General features: G+C 39.4%; 1 protein-coding gene across 4 annotated transcripts in view; it reads left to right on the forward strand.

Moving 5' to 3' along the window:
• The first annotated feature begins 348 nt into the window (after positions 1-348).
• Positions 349-22231, forward strand: part of LOC126753984 (transcription factor HNF-4 homolog) — a 71220-nt gene continuing 49337 nt past the window's right edge. Inside the window, exon 1 of one of the 4 annotated variants that reach the window (XM_050465791.1) lies at positions 349-520. The gene's annotated coding sequence lies outside the window, so the exon portion shown is untranslated. The other 3 variants (XM_050465794.1, XM_050465793.1, XM_050465792.1) reach the window with 3 other exon arrangements.

Consider the following 22231-nt stretch of genomic DNA (forward strand, 5'->3'; position numbering starts at 1 on the left):
ATCCACACACGCAAATCGACGACAAAAACGCCACGCCGCCACATCAATGCAACGAACTATTGATCAACAACCGGGCCGTAGATGCTCAAATAAATTGCCGCTGCAGCTGTTGCTCTGCCTGCTGTTGTCACTCTCCGCTGTGCTGTGTGTGTGTGTGTGTGTGTGCCAGCGCCAAATGGTGGGCTGTGCGGTGGCGCTTATTAATATTGCTATTTTCGTTTTTGTTGCACTGCTTGCTTTTCCCCCAACGACGACAACAGACAACATCGTAAACGCAATACACGACGGCCGCAGTCGCTGCGTTGTTCCGCCAGCCAGCAGCATTGGTGATTTCTCGGCTCTTGCGGCTTTTAGTTGTTCATTGAGTGAGCATTAATAAACGCTAACCACACGCTACGTTCCGATCGTCGTGTTATTGTACTGTTGTTATTTTCGTTGTCGTACGCCGCGCTCGCATCGCTTTGACTCGGTTGGCGTTGTCGTTTCGTTCGTCGGGCTCTGGCTCGTCATCAACAGCACGGTTGGTGATTTTGTTATTGTTTTTGGCTTAAGATTTTTGCCTCAACTGATGTTATTATATTTTATACTTGTTTATTTTACGCTGTCGTCTTTTCGCACCACTGTTCTAACGCGCACAGTCACACACACGCAGGCGTTTAAGCTCGAACTCTCTTTTGTCTCGGCGTTTATTAATCGTTTTTGGCTGCCATTATCGTGTTTTGTTTTGTGACATTTTTGGTGTTATTGGTGTTGTTGTTGTTGTTATTTTTGTTATTGCTATTGTTGTTGTTATTATTAATATTGTTGTTGTTATCACTATTGTTCTTGTTATCATTAAGTTTGTTGTTGTGCAGTGAAAAACAATTTAACTTATCAACGTTGAAATTTTGCTCACAATCAAGTGGCTCCGTACTCTTCTCCACGCTTGTGCGCTCTCAAGTGCGTTTTTTGTTGTTTATTATACCCTGAACACAGTATATTAAGTTTACCACGAAGTAACACCTAGAAGGAAACGTCGGATGTCCTATAAAATATAACTAATATATACATATATAAAAGATCGGCTTGCAGAGCATATCCGATTTAGCTATATTAGTCTGCCCGTCAGCCTGCCTATAAGCGAACTAGTCCCGCAGTATTGAGATATCGATCAGAGTTCTTTTCAAGAAAAGTCGATTAACAGACTATGGTAGTATATAAAGGGTGTTCCATTTCGAAGCTCCCTACTTTTTTTTAAAGAAAAACACAGAAACATCAAATTTAATGGAAATGTTTATTATCATTCGAAAGAACATTCTTTGGCATTTATTTTTTGAAAATTATCTCTCTCAAATGTTGGCCGCGGCTATGTCTCAGATGGTCCAACCGTTGAGTCCAATTTTCGATGACTCGTTGGAGCATTTCAAGTGGTAACTGGCGAATGACAGGCATTATGTTTTGCTCCAAGGTCTGATAGAAGCGGGATTGTCTGCATAGGCTTTTGAGTTTACATATTCCCACATGAAAAAGTCTAATGGTGTGATATCACACGATCTTGGTGGCCAATCGACCGGCCCAAAACGTGAAACTATCTGCAGTGTTTTCTCAATAAATCCATTGATTGATGCGATGTGTGGGCAGTGGCGCCTTCTTGTTGAAACCAAATGTCGCTGAGATCACGTGCTTCAATTTCAGGCATCAAATAGTCGGTTATCATGATGCGATAACCGCCCCCATTGATGCGTTCACACCGACATCATTTTTGAAGATCTTTGGACCAATGGTTCCTTCGGTCTACCAACCACACCAAGCCGTTTTTTTCTGGATGAAATGGCAGCTCTCGAATCTCTTTAGCTTGCTCTTCGTCTCAAATGCGTATATTTTGCTTATTTACATACCTATTGAGCTAGAAATTAGCCTCATCGCCGAAAAAATTTAGCTCGAAAACGTTTGATCTTTTTGGAATTAATCAAGAGCCCATAGAGCGAAACGATGTCGCTCAGGAAGGTCCAGCGGCTTCAGTTTTTCCACCAGCTGTATTTTGTACGCTTTCCAATTGAAGATCTCGTGAATCAAGTCATTCCATATGTTAGTCCGAGTTGCAGCGAACGGCGGCGAATCGACAGACCGTGGTCTTCGTGTACACACTCAGCTACTGCTGAGCTCTGGACGTGGTCTATTAGGTTGAATATTATCCAACAATGATTGCTGGGTCTCAAGATGGGTGATGGTGTTGCGAAGAGTACGCTCAGTATGCCGATTATGTTGACTATAAGAGGAGCGACGCGCGCGAAATATATTCTTACTTGGATCACCCTTTACTATAGCATATAGCTGCCATACAAACGGTATGGTCAAAATCAAGTTCTTATATGGAAAAATTTTATTTGTGTAGGGTATTCCAGCTACGGTGCAGCCGAAGTTCACTTTTTTCTTGGTTTTATTTAAATTATTTCACTTACTCTATGTCATATTGTTTTTATGCGATTAAATAACCAAAATACGCCGCAAACAAGTGGTTTCCTTAAAAGAAAAAAAACTGTTGTTACTCTATAAAAATTTCAGTGATAAAAAGTGATTGAGTCGACTAGCCCATTGATTAGCGCGACGCAGCGGCACTAAGTGAATAAATGAGAGAGTGAGTGAACGCGGCTGTGGGAGTGCAACTGTGAGTGGGTTTGTGGGAACGTCAGTGAAGGCAACTATGACTGCGCGAATGCTTCAATGAGAGAGTGAGTGCATGTGTAAGTGAGTGAGCGCGTACAAAAGTGAGTGACCGCGTCCAATAGTGAGTGAGCGCGTTCAATAGTAAGTGAGCGCGTCCAACAGTGAGTGAGTCCGCCTGAAAGTGCGTTAGTACGCTCTTGTTTAAACAGCTAAGTGAGCAAGTGCGTTAGCCAGCTAGTAGTAAGTGAGTCTAGCTGAAAAAAATTAACCGCAGTCAAGACAGATAGACAAAGCGCACAGCGAGTGGGCAAAAGAAAAGCATATTGAGACTAGCGAAAAGCAATGTATGCACATAAAAGCAGCTGAACGATGTGACAAACGTCAAGAAAGCAAAATAAAGAACTGCATTAATAACGTGAACGTGTGTGACAAAACATACATACTTATATACGATGTTTTAGCAATCGTTGAACACTTTTCTGCTCGTCTAAGTCAATTTGCAAACTTATACAATATTTACAAAACAAGCAAATACTAAAACAACGCTGCATATCTGCGCTTTTGTCTTTCCTAGTGTCATTGTTGTTTGTCTAGATTGTGCTTTGGCTGTCTAGCGGTGCCGACACTGCTGCCGACGGACGTATTGACGCTTGGTGCGGCGCTATTGGCTTAGTTGTGCTTTCGTCTCTTCGGCAGGTACAGTAAAAAAGTTGTTGTGTGCCGCATTGGTGTTGTGACAAAGCAGAAGAAAGAAGAGAATTACAAAAAATGAAATAATAAAAATAAAAATATATAAATAGCGGAGAAAAAGTAAGCGAAACATGCCACGAGCTTTAATTATTGTGAGGGTTCTATAAAAAAGTTATATTATTAATAAAAAAAAATATTAAAAAATTGCAAGAAACAAAAACGCAAGAAAGTGCAAGCCATTCAAGTGAATCAGTGTGTCTGAATGCGCAGAATTGCATTTCGCTGCAGTTTCGGCTTACGCGGCAACTAAGTGAGGGCGAGAGTGAGTGTGTGTGTGAATGTGCTAAAGACCCTCTAGCAAAAGTTCAATAATTTTAGTGAAGCAAAACGAACACAAAGAAACAAATACAACAAACACACAAATTACAAAACAAACACAAACAAAAAATGCAAAAACAACAATAACAAAAAATCAAAAGTAAAAAAATATAAGAATAACAATAACAAATGATATAAAATTTAAAAACAACAACAATTTCAAAACTACCAACATGAATTAACAACAACAACAATACAAAATACAAAAATAACAACAAATAAAAAAATTATAAAAACAGCAATAAAAAAATACCAAAGCAAAAAAATAAAAAAACCAAAGAAAAACAACAAGAACAAAAGCAAAAATTAAAATAAAAATACAAAAATAACATTAACAAAATATAAAAAAATTATAAAAACAATAATAAAAAAATACCAAAGCGAAAAAAAAAAAAAAAAGCACAACAACAAAAACAAAAATAACATATAAAATAACATTAAAAAAATACCAAAGCGAAAAAAATATAAAAAACAACAACAACGAAAGCTAAAATTACAATAAAAAATACAAAAGTAACAATAACAAAAAAATTATAAAAATAACATTAAAAATACTAAAGCGAAAAAAATACAAAAAATCAAAGAAAAACAAAAATTACAACAAAAAATGCAAAAACAACAATAACAAAAATAACAATAACAAAAAATAAAATATTAATAAAAACAACAATAAAAAGTTTTCAAACCGAGAAAAAAAAAACAAAAAAACCAAAACGAAAAACAACAACAACAAATGCAAAAACAAAGCTTAAGCACAGCAAATATTCTGAGCAGCAGAAAACGCTGAGTTTTAAAAAGCGACTTGAAATGTCAGCAACAACAATTTTTAATTTAAAAAATTCGAAAAATCAATAAAACAACAAAAAATATAAACCTACTAATACAATTATGCAGCGTTGAAGTGTGTTTTTTATTTGTTTTCAGCGCTTATTTATAAAATTTGCTTTGCACAGAGCGTTAAATATACGCACAACTACACGAACATACAACAACCACGACACAAACATACAGAATACACATTTTTACAAACAAAAACACATTCATCCATACACATCAAAGTATACACAATCACACACACACATTTTCAAGCAATTCGCAAACATGCCCCCACAACGACGAATATGAATGTGAATATGACAGCCAATTTATGCTACGTAACGTCAAAAACAAAAACAACACATACACTTGCAAGTCGCTACAAACAAGCACACACTCGAGTAAACGTCTTAGTTAAGCAAGCATGCAGACGTAACTTGGCGCTGCGCTGCTGTCGGCTTTGGCTAACGCATGTGCGAGTGTGTGTGTTTGTGGAACGCGTTTGTGTAAGCGCATGTGCCACAGCAACGTTTGTGCGTGTGTTTGTGAGCGGTTTTGCCGCGATCGTGCCAGCAGTGGCACAGTGTGTCATTTTTGTGAAAGTTTGAACACAAATATTTATGTGAAAATGGAAATTTTCGTATGAAAAATTGAAAATAAAAACAAAATATAATTTTATATGAAAACAAAAGAAAATTTTTATAACAAAATTAAAGCAAAAAACTTGATATTGAAAAAAAAATTATCAAAAATTTCTTTGAAAAAATTTATATTTTTTATAAATAAAAAATTAAATATAAAATTTTAGTAAATATAAATAAGATTTGAAAGCTAAAATTATTGCTTAAAATATAAAAATTATGGTGACAAAAATGTTAAGTACTATAGAAATCAGTTCAATTTTTAATTCTTCTGGTTAACCTTTCTCACGAAAACTCTTAACCCTTAGCTGACTCGAAATCGCCTTGTCTGAAACCTTGTTTGGTAACGAACGGCTCGGAGAGGTAGTCTCCGATCGTAACGGAGCTTTTGATAGCGTTCAACCAAATTCCGACATAGCGGCATAAAGGCAGCTTCTTTTCGTGCTGTCAAAAGCAGCATAAAAATCGACGAAAAGGTGGGGTGTGTCAATCCTCTTTTCATGAGTCTTTTCCAATATTTGGCGCATGATAAATATCTGGTCAGTTGTCGATGAGGCCAATCTAATAAGGTCCTATCATTTTGTCCCACCGTCGTTAATCTATCACACAGTATGCTGGATAGAACCTTATAAGTGAAGTTGAGGAGATTTATCCCACGGTAGTTGCCGCAGACAGTAGGGTCTCACTTTCTGTGGATTGGACAGAGCACACTTAAATTTCTATCGTCGGGCATGCTTTCGCCCGACCATATTCTACAAAGAAACTGATGCATGCTCCTTATCAGTTCTTCGCCGCCGTATTTTAATAGCTAGGCCGGCAATCCATCGGCCCCCCTGCTTTGTTGTTCTTCAGACGGGTAATTGCTACTCGAACTACTTCATGGTCGGGCAGTGGAACGTCTGCTCCATCGTCAACGATTGGGGTGGAATCGGGTTCGCCTTCTCCTGACGTTATACATTCACTGCCATTAAGTAGGCTGGAGAAATATTCCCTCCATAATTTTAGTATGCTCTACAAGAGATGCTATCACATCCCGAACGTGTTGTGGTCGATTGTAACGTTGCGAGATAGGTAGTCTGTTTTCTCTCCGCTGCGACACGACACTCCTCATCGTAGCAGCTGTCCTTTTGCCTTTTACAAAAACCAATTGTTTCGCTTATAGCTGTACGTAAGGAGCGTGAAATGCCGTCACGCAGTTCCCTTATACCGAGTTGCTGATGAGTGCTCTCAGAGAGCAGGAGTGCAAGTCGGCTGTCAGTTATGATTGCAACTTCTCGACGTCGAACCTTCCTTGTGTTTTTTGCTGCGCAGTGGCGGGTGCGTAACTTCGTTGAAACAAGATAGTGGTCCGAGTGGATTCAAGAGCCTCGGAGCGTACGCACACTGGAGACGTTTCATCCGTCTATCACAATATGATCGATCTGATTGACACGTCACGCAGTTCCCTTATACTGAAATCGAACCTTCCTTGTATTTTTTGCTGCGCAGAGGTGGGTGCGTAACTTCGTTGGAACAAGATAGTGGTCCGAGTCTATTCAAGAACCTCGGAGCGTACGCACACTGGAGACATTTCTTCCGTCTATCACTATATGATCGATCTGATTGATGGGTTTTCGAATCAGCCAGGTAGATTGTGTCAAAGATATCATATTTCGGACCCCGGCGAAGTCGATCAAGAGGAAACTTGGTCCAAGGCTGGAAATCGTTAGCTGTGTGAGCCAAATATAAAAGAATTTTGGCCACTCCCAAGTGAATGGCGCTCAGAGAACTTTCCTCACTTCCGTGAACTTCTACACATGCCAGCAATATGAGAAACTAAGCAATTTATTTTGGTCTTAGGGATGAAAGCTTCAGTCCGGTAAACCACCGATATTTATTAAATGAAACTCACGGTGTGAAATTATAACCTTGAGTTTGAATTTTCACACTCATGAGCTAACGCTTTACCTCGATTTAGCAATGTCCATGTATTTCTCCGTCTATCCACCTATTTGTATACATATCTGTATATAAGCGAACTAGTCCCTTAGTGTCGGAGATGTCGATCTCATCAAACAAATTATTCAGATCGGCCGAACATAGCTATATGGTCTCGAAATCAACTTTCACCACTTTTCCGAAATAATCGCAGTTTATAAAAGGGAAATGAATGGCCTTCGACCCTTACTAGGACTTTAATACTTCATGCAGTTTCAGTAAATTAGACACAATGAACACTTAGCTTAAATAAACCCGTTCGGCGAATTAAAAATTATCAAAAAGTTCATTTTTTCGTAAACAACCCACTGTACGTCTTAACAACGCAGTGATGTTTGTGCATGTAACTGAATTTCGGTGCACATCCCATGTAACGGTAGGAGGACGCAGCGTTGCGCATAGTCGGGGAGCGAGGGAGGCGCACACCAGCGAATCAGTGAAATCGAAATTAATTTAAAAACTCATAAAAGCTGAAACTATTAACTGCATAAGTTCATTGCATACAAGTGTGTGCGCGCGTAAGAAATAAAATGAAATCTCGTGCGCCGGCAAGCGTTCAATTGAAGCTGAAAATACCGTTATATTGCAATAAATTTTAACCGCTTCCGCAGCATGTGCGCTGCGACCGCTGATTGCATGAATTTTATAATATTATTTGTATTTTTATTTGCACATTCCACATTCCACATTTTCACATTTTACTCAGTCTGCGGTTGCATATCATTTAGGTTGCAAAAACAAAATGCCGACGTCAATGGGTTCGTAAACAAATTAATTTGCATTTGCATAGACAATGTTTGAACGGCAGTCAAATACTTGAAAACTTGAAAAAAAAAACAACGAAAACAAATACAATTTTCCAATACTTAATGGCAAAAATTTTCATATTCAAATTTTGCAATATTTGTTGCTTGTCTTTAGTATGTGTACAGTGGTGAGCACTAAAATAAGAACGAAGTATTTTAAATGCATTTAATGGAAGATCAAAGCAAGTTTAATGGCTTAGAAGGAATTAGAACTGTTAGCCGAATCTTTGATGAGTTAGGTTAGGTTCTATCGCAGCGAATGTCCCACCAGAATACAGCTAACCTTTGGTTCTTCTTATTTCATTTATTGATTTTATTGATTTATTGATATACAACGCTTACGCGGTTATAGCCGAGTTTATAACAGCGCGCCAGTCGTTCATTCTTTTCGGTGTTTGACGCCAATTGGATATTCCAAGTGTAGCCAGTTGCTTCTCCACCTTTCCATCGGAGTGAAGATCTTCCTCTGCTCCATATAGCAGGATGAGTGACATGTAATATTTGGTCTTTTTTGGTCGAGGGAGGACTTTACTTCTCAATTACCTACTGAGCCGGAAGTAACACCTGTTGGCAAGAGTTATTCTGCGTTGGATTTCGAGGGTCACGTTGTTGTTGGTATTAATGCTGCTTCCAAGACAGACGAACTTATCTACAACTTCGAAGTTATGACTCTCAACAGTGACGTGGGATCCAAGACGCGAGTGCGACGACTGTTTGTTAGATAACAGAAGATATTTCGTCTTGTCTCGGTCACTACCAGGCCTATTTGCTTCGCTTCCTTATTCTGTCTGGAGAAAGCAGAACTACTAGCGCAGTTGCCGAGGCCAATGATATCAGTATCATCGACGTACGCCAGCAGCTGTACACTCTTATAGAAGATTGTACCTTCTCTATTCAGATCTGCAGCTCGAATTATTTTCTCCAGGAGTAGATTGAAGAAGTCACACCAAATGGTGCCGCTTGGTCTGAAACCTTGTTTGGTATGGTACGACTTGGAGTGGTCCTTCCCGATTCTGACGGAGCTTATCTTGGCAGCAACAAGATAGTGTTTCGAGTGAATGCTAGAACATCGGAGCAAACGCACGTATAAAACACTTCCGTCTATTACAACATGATCGACCTGGTTGCTGGCTTTTCGATGACTGAGCATACGTATACTTTTCAGTGTCTCCGACATTTCCTTCTGTGCGTTACAATCTTCGTGCCAAACTGTTCTGAGTCTAAATTGAAACCTTAAGCAGGTGATAATTCAGAGTGCGTTTTTAAATATACTTAGACCAAACAAACAATAAGTCTGAGCAAAATCTGGGTCTTTCCATGACACCAATTAAAATGCTTAAAATAATATTTAATCTCACTTTCTGATTACCGAAATATACATTAAGTACAACTTTGGTTATGCTCAGTAGTGACTCCGGTTATTCTTAGAAAGATATTGACATCAAAAGGTTGAGCCATCACTGTACTGTCTGGTTAGAAATATGGTTTGTGTTTAGAAAGCTTTCTCTCTGCCCCTCTATCAATCGCTCCCTCTCTCTTATACTCTCTCTCTCGATCTCTAGACTCTCTCTTAGTTGACTCGGTCATTTTTTCTGGAAAGTTTTCTAACCCTCCCGATCATCGTATTAGCTATCTAAGACTTCTCTCCAGCTGATTCGATCTTGTTGTCGTGGATAACATCTTTGTTTTTTCTCAATATTTAATATTAATGATATTTTTCGGTGAAGACTATAATAAGCACCAAATACTCTTAATTGATCTAGTCGAAAAGTTTAAGTTGAATTACTGTGAATCACAAACCTAGCTAGGACATTTTCCAACTAACAGAAGTGTAGTTTTTCGAGGGATGTCGTCCCAATTTGAAAATGGAAACAATGAAAAGAACGCCACATTTCCATAAACGACCAATAGTCGGGATTGCTTAAACTATGAAACGTACCAAAAGTGATTTGCACGATTTAAAAGTATTGATTTTGGTTTGAAAGGCAAAGATCGTACTGGGTAGGCAAAAAGGTTCGAAGAAGAGGAACCGGAAGCATTGCTTGATGAAGACTGTTGACAAAGACAAAACTGACAGAGCTAACGAAATATTTGGGAGTCACTCAAGCAGCTATTTTAAAACGTTAAAAGCAGCGGGACACATTAAAAATAAATTTGAAACCAAGAAACGAGAAATATTTTGCGCGTAAAAAATGCTGTTTCAACACTGAAAAAAGAAACGTTTTTGCATCGGTATTGTGACTGATGATGAAAAATGTATCCACTGCGACAACCCAAATGCAAAAGATCATATGAGAAACCTGGCCAACCAGCCAAATCAATGACAGAGCCAAACATGCTTGGCGCCCCTGCAATACTCGGTATTTAGTGGAATCAGAAGAGCTTGCTGTATAATAAGTAAGCTTTTAACAGTCCGAAATTTGCGACTAAACACGAGATAATAGTTTTCCATCATGAACAAGGTATCAAAAATTACCTTGCTTCATTTTGGCGCAGTTCCTTTGGAATGGAATCCACAAATTAGCAGAAAGATGGGAAAATGTTATAGCTTCTGATAAGCAATACTTTGAATAATGAATAAACGTTAAAACTTTGGATTACTACTATGAGCAAAACATAGTAAGACTTTGTTCATAATTTTAAAATTCCTAATTTATTCTACGAAATCTATCCCGTCCCCTAGAAAGTAATCCCTCTTGGCTACAATGGACAATGGACTTGTGCCAACGTTTTTTCCAATCCACGAAACAGTTGTTAAAGTAAATTTCCGGTATTGCCTTCAATGCGCTTGGAGAATCACGTTTAATGGCTTCAGTTGATTCAAAAAGGTTACCCCGGAGTGGTCGTTTGAGTTTGCTTAACAGCCAAAAATCACTCGGAGCTAAATCAGACGAATACGGTGGTCGCGGCACGATATTGGTTGAAAATTTGGCGAAAACTCTTTAAGAATCAATGTAGTATGAGATCCAAGACTCATCGCCAGTAATAATACGTTTCATGACATCCTGTTAGTCGGAAAGCATTGTTTCACAGACGTTTTCGTTTTTAATTCTTTATGCTTTCTTCTTTTCGCTACGTGGCGCCAATTGGATATTCCAAGCGAAGCCAGGTCCTTCTCCACTTGGTCCTTCCAACGGAGTGGAGGTCTTCCTCTTCCTCTGCTTCCGCCGGCGGGTACTGCGTCGAGTACTTTCAGAGCTGGAGTGTTTTCGTCCATCCGGACAACATGACCTAGCCAGCGTAGCCGCTGTCTTTTAAATCGCTGAACTATGTTGATGTCGTCGTATATCTCGTACACCTCATCGTTCCATCGAATGCGGTATTCGCCGTGGCAAAGGACCATAAATCTTTCGCAGAACTTTTCTCTCGAAAACTCGCAACGTCGACTCATCCGTTGTTGACATCGTCCAAGACTCTGCACCATATAGCAGGGCGGGAATTATGAGTGACTTATAGAGTTTGGTTTTTGTTTGTCGAGAGAGGACTTTGCTTCTCAATTGCCTACTCAGTCCGAAGTAACACAGAGGAGTCATGTGTAGAAGTTCACGCAAGTGAGGAAAGTTCTCTGATCGCCATTCACTTGGGAGTGGCCAGAAACGATTCTTTTACACATGGCTCAAGCAGCTCACTACTTCCGGTCTTTGACCAAGTATCCTCTGGGTAGCCTAAGAACATCCGTTTGAAGGCGAGCTAAAGTGAGAAGGCGAAACATCCCCTGCATAGGGTTGTGCGCTGGGTTTGGGACCCGCCACGTAAAAAAACATCCCCAGTGAATAGGTATAACCAGCCTCGGATGAGAGACAGACGTTAGCTGCTTTTCGAAAAAAATTTAGTGATTTTTCTTTCTTTTCTTAGGTCCAAATGATCTTTCAAAATGGTTTTCGCTGATCCTTCCGATATTCCCGCGATGCCAGTAAGATTTCTGACTTTTATTTGTCTAATTCCAAGCACCAATTCCTTTATTTTATTGACGTGTTGATCAGCAGTTGATGTTGGTGGGGGTCGTGGACGTGATTCGTCGTCAACGCGTTCTCGACCGAAGGCCTTTTCCAACATTCTGAATACGGAAAAAGTAGCTTATAATCTCTGGTTATTTATTTCACGGCTTCTAAGCTGCAGAGCTTTAATTATATTCTACCATAATAATATGAAACTTTAACAACAAAGACTTACGAGAATATCAATGAAAGATATCACTTGCCTTAGGTTAGAATAATTTCATGGTGTTGTGGACTGCGCATGGAATTGCCCACTGGGTATGCACACACACAATTATAAATCACACGTACAGCAAATGTGTGAGTCTTCATTAAGGAACATTTGACGTGCACGCAATTTAATTTAGTTGAAATTATTTGAATGAATAGTTGTTGTAACGGGCTCTACACTAACTTACACACACGTTCAAATATATTTATAAGTGATGTATAATAAGAAATGAGTGTGTTTGGATATTTGATTATATGAATGCAAGTTGTTAAGTGCATATTTACACATACACTCAAGCGCGTTTGTGTGCAAATAAGTATGAGCAACTTTAAATAAAATAAAATTATATTTTATTTGAACGTTTATATGGCGTGATGAGCGTAAAAATTGCAGTTTACTACATAGCTTCTGTAAATGGTTATAAAATATTAAATGTAAATTTTTACTTAAACAACGCCATACATACCTTAACTCTAATTGAGAGAATCGCTTTATGATATTGACTTTAAGCAAAATTAAATGCAAGTAAATGGAAAAATGTTATAAAGCCCGTAATTTATTTACGAACCTTCAGAGAGGGTTAGGTCATTAAGCGGCTGAGTAGCGAAACGGAAGATGCTGTCTTCAAAAATTTCATCTTTTCTAAAAGTAGTGACTTTTAAATAATTTGTATGCTTATTGTTATACTATCAACCAGCCTAGGCGAGGGGATGGGAAATGCCTTCCGCATCATAAGTGCTGTCGTCACAGCAACGGTATGTGCCACCTGCAGGTCACTAAAAACCTCCCCTCTAAGGAATCGTCGCCCATCCTGGAACCAAATTTGCATTACTTCAGTGTGGCGTTCCATTTTTCTCATTGAGAGTTTTACAGTAGCACACCTGCATCCAGATGCTGCGAATTTCTGGTTAATCCCTCAGTTTGCTTCACTCTCCATCGTGACCTTGATTAAATTGTCCACGTTTATTGGGCCTACCAGGTCTTCTATGGCAGTGCGTTCTCGTTGCCATCGCACTCATTCAAAGAATGTGTGTTCAGCGTCATCTTCTATCGCGTCGTTGTACAGGCATGACGGCTCTTCGGCTTTTTCCATTATGTGGAGGTACTTTTTGAAGTATCCGTGACCGGATAACAGCTGAGCTGTGTAAAAGTCGACTTCTTACGGCTTGTCCATAAGTTTCGGTCTTTGATTAGTCAGACCGTCCATCTGCCGCGACTCTCATTCTCACATGTTCGTTGCCATGTTCTTTTCTTTAGCTCCCACAGCTTTTTTCTTTCGTATGCCAGAAGGTCAGACGAATCGTACTTAATTGGCTACGCGGAGGACATGATCGCTTATTACTAATATTGCTTCACCTGACACTGTTGGGTAGACTGATGCAAATTGGAGGGCTGCGAAGCGGTGCACTCTGGCCACACTATCTTACGCCGGTTTTCCTTTTTAAGCACATCTGCCCAGATTTGTTCCATTTAATAGGACGCTGATTGTCATCGACATTAAGAGCTTTCTCTTTCCTTGGCTGAGGCCCCTATGTTGGCCATTAGTCTGCTAATTTGGCAGGTGATTTTTGCTGCCCTTCCTGCGGCGTGTTGGATTTATATCCTGAAAGTTAGTCTGGGGTCCAGTCTTACGCCTTGGTATTTTACTGCTTTTTGTGTACTTAAAATATCCATAGTCACTTGCATACTTATTTCGAGGAGCTTGTGCTTATTTGTTAGCAGTAGTGGCTCTGTTTTTCCCGTAGTGAGCTGGAGGTTGTGTGAGTCGAGCTCTCTTCGCGCTTCTTCTGTATCTCTTGCTGTAATTACTGCTGCAATGTCGTCCGCGTAGCCAATTAAGTACGATTCGGCTGGCATTTCGAGTTTTATTACAGCGTCGTAGCTGATGTTCTTCTACACTTTCAATGACGCATTTTATAGCTCCTAGAGTTGATCTGCCGGGTCTAAAGTCGTGTTGTCTAGGAGAGAATCCTCCAGCTTCGTTGATAGCGGCTTCGAGTCTGGGTGTAACTAGCCGTTCCTAGAGCTTTACCGCTGTGTCAATATATGCATAGTGGACGTTATGCTGATGGAAAACTGGGATCTCCTTTTTCCTTATTGATTAGCTCCACCCATTTTCCAGGATTCAGGGAATATCCCGGCTGCGAGGCAGGCGTTGTACATATTAAGTAATACCACCGGTCGCTCTGCAGCAATTATTTTCAAGATTTTTGTTGGGATGAAGGTTGGTCTTGAGCTTGCCAGTGGATAGTTGCAGCTCTTTGAGTTTTTTCAAGTTACTGTTTTGGATTACCCAAGTCCTTAAGTCTGGTCGAACACCGAGTTTTTTCATTACTATTTTATACCCAAGTCCTTAGGGGTTTTGTAAGTAATTTCGTAATACCACTCTCCTAGAAACCCTCATCGTCTTCCATGAACTTAGACAGCCAATTTTCGTAACCTTGCCTTGCTGCGAATTTTTCACCAGCAATATTATACCCAATAAACGGAAATAAGTAGTAATCATTTTATTCTAAGTCCGGTCTGGATACAAAAGAACTTCTTAACTCAGCATCCGAAGCTCTTGGCAACTCACTATCGACCCTGATGTCGTCCAGCTGGCACACCATTTTTCTTCTATTATACAAAGCTGGCCGCTTCTGGACGATTCCTTTCTTTTGACGGTCCAATTTTTGACAGTACAGGTCCGAATTAAGAGTTTGGCTGTAGAGAAGCAGCTCATATTATTCCCTGACAATCTCAAACACTTAGAAAAACTTTTAGGTGCGTTAATTCTGTCTTGGTAATTCTAGCAGGTTGACCGCAATTCGACCGTGATCGTTTTCCCTTGACGTTGTTGTTAATGACCCTCTTTTTATCACTAGCATTAATCCGCTTGAGATAGTGATTTTATTGCGATTCGCAGATGAAAATTGTTCCATTAGGTTCTTTTGCGTTAACTCGTGTACCACCCATACATCGAGCTTCTTATTATATCTAGCCTTCTTTAAATGGCTCCGAAGCTTCTGTGCAACATTTAACGCCTGGTTAAACGAAACAATGCTTACATGATGGTCCACCTCGATGATTTCCAAAATTTGATCGATATTTTCGACAATTGGCCTTCCAGAGCAATGTACCATGCTTGACGACAAAATAACCTGAACTGAATTGACGAAAACACTGTTGTGTGTGGTTGGCCGCTACAGTACAAGTATTAGGACCATAAATACTGTAGATATTTTCAGCCATTTAACGAAGTTGATTCCTAAAAATGATGGTATAATGAACACAGGTATGCACGAACTAGAAGAGTCCAGAAACCATTAAACCTGTTGGGCAAGGCTACTACCAATATTTTTGCGGTGTGGCTTGCTTCATAAGAAGATACTCAAGAGTGGAATATGAAAAAGTAAACAGTAAATACCTAACTATCAACTGCTTTCGATTTCATTGCCGTCGTTTGAAGATTGAAACAAAATTCTTTCTTGCAAGCAGTAGACTTCGCTTCTGTAAAAAGCTGCAAAGTACTCAAGCATACAGAACTTTCTTAAAACATATTAATACAAACAGGTATTGAATAAATGAAGAAATCGGCAATATATAAAATGTCTTCGACTATGTACATACTATTTTACGATATCACAGTCAAACTATAGTTGAATTGAAAGAACTGGGACTCGAAGCTCAATAGATGAAACATGTATCGATCAACCGCTTCCAGGAGCCTATGAGCTTGTTCGCGCTCTATTTGCTCCAAGATTTCGAGAAAATGTTATTCCAGCAACCTTTTCATGTCGAATACACCAAAGGTGATTTTAATTCCATGCTGTGAAAATTCCTCTTCTTCAAAAATTTCAATGGAGAACACATAAGGCTCAAAGTATTAATAATACTCAGTCAGTGTCTTGTCCGGAAAGTAATAGGACTGATTTTCTTGAGCAAATCCAAAGTGTAAACGATGCTCATTGTCTTTTTCGACATCAAAGGCATCGTCCACCATGAATTTCTTCCTCCTAGACAAACCGGCAACGCCCAATTTTTACGTGGAAGTCGCCAAGAGACTCAAACGAAGGGTCAATCGGGTCCGACAAGACATCGCAGCAAATTGGAAGTTGCACCACGTCAATGCAACGGCTCACACCGCCCTTTTTGTGAACAGCTACCTAACCATGATCGCCATTCCAAAACTTCCGCAAAGCTTCCGCAGCCGCCTTAAAGCCCAGATGTGCCCCTTCGGCCTTTTTTTGCTTCCTTACCTAAAAAGGCCGTTGAAGAGCAATCATTTTGAGACGACAGAGGGGATGCAAGTAGCATGCACCTCGGCTCTCAAGGCTATTCCGGAGAATGCCCTCCGTGACGCCTTCAATGCTTGGAAATCGCGGCAGCGCTGCATCGACGCTGAACGATCCTATTTTGAAAGTTTTTAAAGAATTGTAACGATTGATTCAATAATTTTTTTTTTTAAGTCGACTAAGTCCTATTACTTTCCGGACAAACCCTGTAGCTGTCATACAAACTGACGGATTAAAATCAAGTCCATGTATGGAACACTGTTTTATTTAAAAAAAAATATCTTCACGAAATGTATCTGTAGCATAGATTATTTTCCGAGACAATACTAGAATTTCCGAACATATTGACCAGATCGAATTACTGTCATGTCATACAAACTGTTCGACCGAAATTAAGTGCTCTTATGGAAAAGTTTTTTGTTTGACAAACCCGTTTATGCTACAAGAAATGTACTTATGTAGCTTCGGTGCAACCCCCCCGTAAGTAACCTGGTTTTTAGGTACAACTTCTTCAACCTAACCTAACTTTATAGACTTATTGATGACTATTGAACTGAGACGTGTTCTTGAAGTCTAATGCAGACAATATGCTAATAAATAATGAAGTAACAATAACAGCATTAAATTAAATATAATTATTTACAAACTTTTCTGCTGCTCAACAAGACAATTCTTTAAGCTTCTTGAGGCTCACAAGTCATTTAGTTTGCTGTGTGACCAATTTCACTCATAATGTGCAGACGGGGGTTTACATTAGCCACTTTTACTTTCAACAAGAATTACTAATCCCGACAAAGTCAAAGTAAAATATACATAAGTATGTATGTGTGCTTCGTACGCTTGGCTGCACAATGAAATGCGATCTCGGACGCCTTCGCGCCGCATTGAAGTGTGTAATGCAGAGCACACTTGAGATAAGGATTTCAATTCACACTACCATACACAGACTTACACTTACTTATGTACATATATACATTTATGTATATGTGAATATGTACTTATATTATTTGATATGTATGTATGTTTGTACAGCAAAGCAAAGCGCTTAATGAGTCAACAAAATATTTGTTTGCGCCTTTGTATGCTTCATAAAAATATGAAATTGATAAAAATCGCTGTTGCTATTGTTGTTGTTGTTTTTATCACAAAACTGCATGAAATCATGTTTTATTTCATTTTACAATCTTCTTCAAAGTACTTGTGTTGGTGTGTGTGTGTGTGTTTATGATTGGTTTTATTATTGTTACTACATGCACGCACCTAATCTACGAAGAATGTGTGAACATGTGTGTGTGTGTGTTGGTTGGTGATGTCCTCTTTGTCTGCAACTAAATCGCCACTTTGTGTTATCAATGCAATAATAAAGTTTATGGTTGATTTTCTTCACTGTTTTGTACATACATACATATTTTTCTTGTGTTTCTTTCTAATGTATTCACATACATACATACATGTATGTATGTGTGTTTGTGTTAGATACAGTGGCGTATCTAAAAAGGAATTTTTAGGTATCTCGGACCACCTTTAGGGAGGATTAGAAAATTTAGTGTTATTACACTCTGAACAGGGTAAATTAAGAGGAAACGTCGATATATATATATACATAAATGATCAGCGTGACGAGCCATGTTCGTTTTGTCTGTCCGGTCGCCCGTCTGTCTGTATAACATTTACGCTCAAGATATCGATTTGAAATTTTTAGAAGACTTTTTCTCCTTAAGAAGCTGCTCATTTGTCGGAACTACCGTTATCGAACCATTATGTATATCGCTGCCATATAAACTGGTCGATGAAAATCAAGTCCTTATATGAAAAACTTTCTTATTTGAAAAGATATCTTCACCAAATGTGGCATACATTATTGTCCACGTGAAGCCAGGACCGTCTGTTGTATGATCTACAACTTTGCTTCCGCCGTTTTCCAATAGATGTCTCTAGGGTCAAGTACTGGTCGATTAAATCGATTAAATCGTTTTATATCGATCTTGGACATTTGTGTCAACATTAACCCAACAAAATATTTGTAGAGATCTGTTTGCATCCCAAACTTATTGTCAATTGAAAATGTCACTTTTTGAGCCGAATTCTCGACATTTGCGGGAAATTTTGCTTTTTGCTTTTCTTTTTTAATACCAAGAAAAGTGCGGCTGAGGCTCATCGAATGCTTTTGGATACGTACGGTGAGGCTGTCCTAAGTGAAAGAACATGTCGCGAATGGTTTCAACGTTTTAAGAATGGTGATTATGAAGTCGAAGACCGGCATGATGGTGGAAGGGAGAAGATTTTCGAAGATGCTGAATTGGAGGCATTCCTCGACCAAGATGCGTTTCAAACCCAAGAGGAATTGGCCGAATCGTTGCAAGTGACACAGCAAGCCGTATCAAAACGCCTCAAAGCCATGGGAATGATTCAGAAACAAGGTAACTGGGTTCCTTACGACTTGAAACCAAGAGATGTCGAACGGCGCTTCTTTGCATGTGAACAGCTGCTTCAAAGGCACAACCGAAAGGGATTTTTACATTGCATTGTAACTGGCGGCGAAAAATGGGTCCACTACAATAATCCTAAGCGAAGAAAGTCATGGGGAAAGCCTGGACATGCCTCCACGTCGACGGCAAAACCGAACATTCACGGCGCCAAGGTTATGCTCTGCATTTGGTGGGACCAGCTGGGGGTGATATATTATGAGCTGCTAAAGCCAAGTGAAACCATCACAGGAGATCGATACCGAACGCAATTGATGCGTTTGAGCCAAGCACTAAAAGAAAAACGGCCACAGTACGAGGAAAGACACGATAAAGTCATTCTCCAGCATGACAATGCTCGGCCTCACATCGCAAAGGTGGTCAAAAAATATTTGGAGACGCTGAAATGGGAGATCTTACCCCACCCGCCGTATTCTCCAGACGTTGCGCCATCTGACTACCACTTGTTCCGATCGATAACGAGCACTTCAGTTCTTGTGAAGAAGTCAAAAATTGGATTGATACTTGGATCGACTCGAAAGATGAGGAGTTCTTTCGTCACGGAATACGCATGCTGCCAGAAAGATGGTCAAAAGTAGTAGCTAGCGACGGCCAATATTTTGAATAACATTTTTGAAACCATTTTTATACAATAAAGCCTTAAATTAAAAAAAAAAAAACGGCGGAAGCAAAGTTGTAGACCTTAAATTGATTTTTCGGTACGCAATTGACTAATGACTGAGCCATTATGGTCATAAGTGCTAAGGAACAGCTGTTCTATCCTATCGTCAAGAGGAACAGTGCCACAAGCTGTCAACTCTGTTTTTTTAATATTTTTTATGAAGTTTATTAGAGGTACTTTGGGAAAGATTACATTATTTCAGAAATCAACTCAATAACTATACAGTAAACCTTGAGAAAAGACCGGTTGATTTTAATGGCAACTTACAAAAGGGAAAAGTAGTCGCCTTTATATTATTTTTGTTTTGATACTAAGTCGAGAATATCTTTCTTGCAGTTGTAAGCGGTATGATGGAATGGAGAAATTTACTAGTTTTCAATCGCTTCTGAACGGCCAAAGAACTTTTTAGGTAGGTCTGTAATGGCAGAATGTCGCCGATGGTCGTTCTGTTATAGAAAGAATTTCATAACATTCGTGGAGATCGTCTCACACCAGTACTTCTTGGCAGCCGTCAGTGTATGTAGTTTAGACTTCGAAAATCTGGTATCTCAGACATCTCGAAAATGAGTACTCCTTGTTCCGTTATGTCTAAATTTAGGATTTTCTAAAACCGAACGACAACTTCAGAACCAAAAGAAATCGTTTAATATCTAACTTGGTTTCTGATAAGGACTAATTGTCAAATGTGGCCGAAGTATAAATAATTTTACTAAAGAAACGTCCCTAGATTGGATTGGTAGTCGGTAAAAGAGGTCTGATATTGAAAGATAAAGAGAATATTATAAACAGAGAGTATATTCACATCGTAACTCCAAAAGACAGTGCTCACATTGAGGACCAAATTTATAACTACTTTCATCTAACCCGTTCTGATGCCTTGGGCATATGAGTGGAACCTTACTGTATATCATGAACCGACTATTGCCTTTGAATCGCTCGACCGACCGATCATGGGATTGACGTAATCGGACCCTTTTTTATCCAGGCGATGATTATCAACTTAGCTGCATTCATTACAGCATATCATGAACCAACTCCTTCCCTAGAATCGTACTCAAGGCAGTCGGATTGACGTTTCTGGAATGAACTCGATTTTTTATCAAACCGATGACTATCAAATTAGCCGCATTCCTTACAGAATGTCATGTACCGAGTCTTTCGCTGGAAATGTGCCCATGACAAAAGTCGTTGTGTTTTCACGTGAGTCCCTGCGATGACGGCCTTACCCCACGGCGTTTAAAAACACATAGATCAAAACAACGCGTTGATCATAGTCCCAAATAATACATGTTTTTTCCGAGTATTATTTGGTTCCAATTGGACAGGTTGGTCGGGTTCGAGGCCGACCTAACACCTATGCCGTTTTGTGGATCCTGCACCCGGCCGCAGTGCGACTCCACACTGAACTGAATTTGAAATTCTAACTGCCTTTACGTTTTAAACACAACCACCACAATCTCCTCAAAGAGCCAAACCCACTGAACAGATTCAAGCGAACTTCGAGGGCTACCTACTTCCCTTGGAACCAGATATATATCTCCGATCAGACCTTGTAGCTTTTGCTACTACCAGTTGAGCACCCATCAAACTCAATGACTGGTAACATTTGTCGCTTGAACTTCAAATGTTTTTTCATTTGAGTGAGTCTCATTCAAAGTCTATAATAACAGTTCAAGCTGAGTATTATAGCACTATTTCTGACAAGATTATGCTGAAATTTCCATGCAAGCAAAATAGCAGAAATATTGCATATTGGATTTTAGTCGCCTCTTACTACAGGCATATCGGTAGAATGGGAACGGGTCGGTGCTCCTGCATCCTCTTGTGTTCTACTACTAGATAGCTGAGCCTCGCGGATGCTTGGCCAACGCTTGCGCAGTCGCAGAAGCCTTTTGGTCCAAGATAGAACGCAGGAGATCTAGCGATCTCTTTGCCCTCAGTAAGGCTAGCCTCTCATTAGTAGTGGGGCTCTTAACAGGCCACTGCCCCATTGGCATACATGCTGTAAGATTGGGAATCTTACCGGACGCCGTATGCAGAAGTTGTTTGGAGGAAGATGCGGAAGAAACATGCTAACACTTCGTTCTTGACTGTTCCGCGTTTGGGAGATCAAGACTTAAGACACTTGGGAGCACATACCTAAAATCCGGTCAATACCTCCGCTAGCCCTCAAATACCTTATACAAGAGTTTTTGAATTTCTTGTTGATTTTTCACCGTATGCAAGGACTTAATGATAGTCGAAGATGGCATTTGTAATACCAATTTGTTTTCTGGTAATAATATAGTATTAAAATACCCATAACCCTACCCGAAAACTTTCTGACTCCGACTGTGCATATAAACACTGATGTATACATATATATGAATTATAAGTATATACAAATACATATATATCAACATGTAGACATACATATATGCATATTTATTTGAATACCTTTTTTAGATCACAAATCTACATACCTACAAACGGGTATATAAATATTTATAAACTTTTTATTGAGTAATTTTTTTTATCCATTTGTAACACCTTGCTAAGACCGCCGCATACATACATATGCATGCAACCCATTCTTAAGACCTTTTTTGATCCCGTCGCATTAATTATTGTGTGCGTCGCCGTGTGGGGTTTCTGAAATTTCCATTTT

The sequence above is a fragment of the Bactrocera neohumeralis genome, chromosome 3 (genome assembly GCF_024586455.1).
Source record: "Bactrocera neohumeralis isolate Rockhampton chromosome 3, APGP_CSIRO_Bneo_wtdbg2-racon-allhic-juicebox.fasta_v2, whole genome shotgun sequence".
Classification (NCBI taxonomy): domain Eukaryota; kingdom Metazoa; phylum Arthropoda; class Insecta; order Diptera; family Tephritidae; genus Bactrocera; species Bactrocera neohumeralis.